The sequence below is a fragment of the Nicotiana attenuata genome, unplaced genomic scaffold (assembly GCF_001879085.1).
Source record: "Nicotiana attenuata strain UT unplaced genomic scaffold, NIATTr2, whole genome shotgun sequence".
Taxonomy (NCBI): domain Eukaryota; kingdom Viridiplantae; phylum Streptophyta; class Magnoliopsida; order Solanales; family Solanaceae; genus Nicotiana; species Nicotiana attenuata.
In genome coordinates, this window is record NW_017671457.1 from 74200 (window position 1) to 79472 (window position 5273).

Here is a 5273-nt window from a genome sequence, read left to right on the forward strand (position 1 = left end):
AATTCGTTGTTTTAGAGGTTATTTTGGCAATTTGATCGCACGGATAAGTTCATATGATGTTTTTGGGTTAGTACGCATGTTTGGTTTGGAGCCCCGAGGGCTCGGGTGAGTTTCGGGTAGGTTCCGGGGTGTTTAAACTTAGGAAAAATGCTACTGTTGCACCAGTTCTGGTGTAACCGCACCTGCGGTTCTTGGGCCGCAGATGCGGACTCGCAGGTGCGCACAGTGGGTCGCAGGTGCGGTCTAGTCTCGTAGATGCAGATAATTTTCTGCAGATGCGGTTCCGCAGGAGCGGGCCCTTTTCTTGCAAGTGCGGCCCCAGCGGGGCCTAGCCATTTCTGCATAAGCGCCCATTCTTCCGCACGTGCGGTTGCGCAGATGCGACCCACGAGACGCAGATGCGGAAGTCGGGCAGTGAGTCTTTTTAAAAACATAACTTCAGCGATTTTCTTTCAAACTTTCACAAAAATAGAAGAACTAGGGCGATTTTCGCAAGAGATTTTCTTCCCAAATCACAAGTAAATATTCATTAACTGATTTCTTTCAACTATCTAATGTTTTTCATCAACTTTTATCAATAATCTTAGGGTTTTAATGGTAGAAAATTGGGGAATTGGGTAGAGTTGGGGCTTTTTGATTATTTGGGAATTTGACCTCGTTTTGGGGTCAGATTTCAAAACAAATTACGTATTCGGGCTCGTGGGTGAATGGGTGATTGGATTTTGGTCCGAACCTCGTGTTTCGACCAAGCGGGCCCGGGGTCCATTTTTGGGTTTTCGGAAAGAATGATTGGAAAGTTATAATTAAGCATTGGAATTGGATTGTTTAGTATTTATTGATGTTATTAAGTCGATTATGTCTAGATACGATTGTGTTGGAGCCAAATTCGAAAGGAAAGGCGGTGTTTGAGGCTTGAGTTGGCCGTGGATGTTTGAGGTAAGTGTCCGCTCTAACCTTAGCTTGAGGGATTAGGAGTTGTGTCCTATTTGCTAATTGCTTCTTGTTGAGTACGATGTATAGGCATGGTGACGAGTATCTATACGTTGGTATCGAGCATGACCGTGAGTCTTGAATTGATAGATGTTGTGCTCTTAAATGTTACTACGGATGCTTTAATTGATGATTCTCGATATTGAGCAAAGATTTAGTTTATTTTTATGGATTTTATTTATGATTGAGTGTTGGTACTAATTGAGCTGAGTAGGAGTTGAGTTAGGATTAGTTATAGCTGATTCTCCCTTGCCTGGATGTTGGTCTTGATATTGTTGTTCCTTTGCCGGGAAGTTATTACATTGCTCTTGTTCCCTTGCCGGGAATTTATTATATTGCTTTTGTTCCTTTGCCGGGATTCCTTGTGATTATATGTTGGCTTGTAAATGGGAGCGGGTAGTACGCCTACCACAAGATATAATGAAATGGGATCGGGTGGTACGCCTACTGTGAGCACGTGATTTTTGCCCTAAGTGAATTATTCCCAAAAATTCAAACAAAATGATTTTCTTTCATTATTTTACAAGTTGTGAATTTTGTGTTATTTTCTGTTAATTGTTTGCATTTTATTTGTGCATTTTAATTCATATGAAAATATAAAAAATACGCTTGACATTTGCATTTAGGATCTAATTTTATATTTTAGGATTAATTAGTGGTTAAGTTGTTTTTAGAACAAAATATGAAGAAAATAACAAAAATAGTCCACTTTTGCATTTTTAATTGCTGAATTTGTCACGAAATAGATTTTAAACAATTTTAGGAATTAATTAGCTTAACTTTGAAAATATATTAGGTCTTTATTTTAATTTTTTTTTGCATTTTTATAAAGTCAGAAAAATATAAAAAGTACAAAATGAAAACAAAAATAAGTAAAAGAAATAAAAGAAAACTTGTTTTAAAAAAAAAAAGAGAGAAAGTGGACTGCTCTTAAAAGACCCGAATTTGGGCCAAAATGGCTGAGCCCAAACGAAATAACCCTGAAAGACCCAGGCCCAACCCCGGTAACCCGGTCCGTCTCCCCTGCCTCACCAAACGACGTCGTTTGGTCATAGTTTAATCCCAGCCGTCGAGGATCTTTGATCCAACGGCTGGGAACTAACCAAAACTTGAGATAAAACTGTCCTAAGACCCCTACCCCCCTTCATCGTCCCCCTCACCTCATCTCTCTAAGACCGACCCCCAAAACCCTAATCCAGCCGCCACCAAATTCTCACCGGCTCCGGTGGCGGCGCCGGCTCCAAACCACTCCAAATTAACACCCCAATCTCCCCTCGTCCTCCTCTTTCCATATCTAGTATTGGTTTTCCTCGAATCATAGTCAAACGGCTCGAATATTGAATCTAAACTCTCCGGCCAAAACCTTACCTTGTCCAAACGGCCCCAAATTCATACCCTACACTCCCCTGACCTCCCTCATCCCTAATCCCTAACCAAAACCCCTCAAATCCCGCCGGAACTCGCCGAATTTCAAATCTAGGGTTCATGGGTTCGAACCTGTTTTGGGAGGTTTTGAAGTCAGCTGATTTTTGGTTAATGTTATATGCCTATTTCTGACGAAATAGACAAATAACATTAACCAGAAATCAATTTCGACTGTTTAATCATATCAAGTCTGAAATCAGTGAGTTTCTCTTCTCTTTTTATTTTTGTTTTTCTTTGGTTCTGGTTCTTATTAATTCGATTCGTGTTTTTCAAATGTTGTTTTAAGTTCTGCATAGTTTTAATTGATAGCCTAGTTTAATATCAATCTAATTCTGTCTGTTACTGTTAGCTAAATGTTTAGGTATTAAATGTGTAGGTATAATCTCGATGAGTCGGTTTGTTCCCGTAGTGTTTATTGTTTAGGTTAATTCCCATTTTTTGTTTGATTCTGTTCTGATTTGGTGATTTAATTTGTGCTTAATTGTTCAGCCATATAGATTTTAGTTCATTTGATTCTTGGTTTTAGTTGAGTGATGAATTTGATTTGGTTAGATTAGTATTTGGATATTAGTTTAATCTTGTGTCTCAATAGTTGTTAATCGACTTTGTTTGGGCTTGATTAGTCTTAATTTGTTTATTGCCGAGTTTAATAGATAATTAGATAGTAGTGAATTAGGATTACATTTTTCAGTCGAAGTTCAATTCAGAACTTAGGAAGTTGTTTGGTTATAGCTACAATTTTAGTGTAAGTTCAGGGATAATTTGGGTATTTGGGATTGGGTAGAACATGGTAGTTAACACTAGAGTTTTCCAGGATCTTCTAGAGAAAGACTTTAGTGCATATTTCAGTAAACTTAGGGTACTAACTTGAGGAACAAGTTAATAAGTAAAGGACCAGTTTGAAATAAAAAGGGACTGAAAAAGAAAATAGAAAATAGAGGGCTGCCCTCCCTTATGCCTATAAAAAGCAGTCCTCAATGCCTTAGGGAACAAGTTTTTCAGCTCTGAAAATTTCCCCCCACTCATACAAGCATTCATCAGCTCAAATTTGAATTTTGAAATTCAAAAACTTCTCTTAGATCTTATCTTCTTAACCAAAAACCAAAAAAACAGTAGCAAAGCTCCAAAAACTCAAAAAGATATTGTTCTATTGAGAGTTTGGTTTAATTTCAAGTTGTAGTATTTGATTTTGCATCATTTAGCTTAGAGTTTGGTTGCTGGAATTTGCTGGAGATTCCTGGGTTGTTTTCAAGTTGGAACTTATTCGAGTCAATTTGGGTTTGATCAAGTCTAATCTGGTCATTTTATTGGTGTTGCTCCTCTATTATTCAATCCTGGGCTATATGATGTCGTTTTAAATCCGAAATCCATCCTCTGCTGTTGAATCCCACTGCTGATTGTTGTTCTATTGCTGACTCTCGCTCCTTTCACTTTGTTCCATTTCCAGGTACACATTCGAAACACGATTTGGTATAGCCTTGAGTTGAAATGTTGAAATGAAAGGCTTTTTCATTTACTTCCTGAATATGTGTATTCAGACTATCACAATAGAACATATATTAGATGATGAGTATTTGTTTAGGATTACTTTCAGCTTACATTGAATGACTAAACTGAAGATTGGATTGTATAATTTGAACTATTTTGGACTGTTAAATCTGTGGTTGTCCAGCCGTGGTTTTGGTATGGTTTGGTGATGGTTTTAGTTTCACGTTTTGTTGATAAGTAGAAATCAGAATTGGTGTGAATTCACAATTGACTTCGAGATCAACATATGATATCCACGTTAGTTTTGATTTCAAGCTGAAGAGACGTCTCAAACAACCTTGTATTGCAGTAGCTAATACCCGTGGATTCACATTCATGCCTATTTTTGTTAAAACTCAATTCACGTTTCTCAGTTTGTTTTGCTTTTAGTCGTATCCAGAAGTTCAGTAGTAGGTAAATAGATTAACAACAAATCTGAATTTTAATCCAATCCAGTCGGTTTAGATGCACAATTGTTTTAAATTTTATTGAGATGAGCATAAAAAGTGTGTATGAATAAACGTGGAACGACTCCAATATCTGCAAGCCTGAATGCTGAAGCTGGGCCTGAATGAGGTCTGTCCGCAGCCCAATTCGAGTTTTGACTATGTGTTGTTCTTGCTGGGCTAAGCCTGAGGCCCAAGGGAGTCACTGAAATTCTGAATAAAAATCAAATACTTAAGTAAATTAGTTCTGGAACAATACAAACTAAGTAGGCCCTGTAGAGACAACTTGGGTAGAAAACTGTAATTTGCTTTAGGATTGGCCTTTAAATATTAAAAGAGGGGAGCCCCGCCAAATAAAACACATAAATGGCGGGGCCCTCGATAATTGCTTATGCTAAAATACTTAGACTTCGAGATGGGCCGTTTAGCGAATTTTGCAGCCTTCTCCAAAGATAATAACGCGATAGTCTCTTTAGGCACGCAATTTAAATAATTTTACCTTCCTAAATACGGGTGCACATTTATGTGACCCAAATCCAAATTCCAACGAAGTCGAAATGTGTCAAAAATTGCGGGTTCATTTATGTGACGCGGTTCGAGACATAATTTCATGACGTTGCAATTCTCTTAAAATAATAACAATAAAAGCGGTTCAAAGTTAAAAGCACATAGGTTAAAACATGTACTAAGATCAAACAAATAAGCCAAATATGACAGTTGAGCGACCGTGCTAGAACCACGGAACCCGGGAATGCCTAACACCTTCTCCCGGGTTAACAGAATTCCTTACTCGGATTTCTGGATCGCGGACTGTTAAACAGAGTCATAATTTCCTCGGTTCGGGACTCAACCGGTGACTTGGGACACCATTAATCTCCCAAGTGG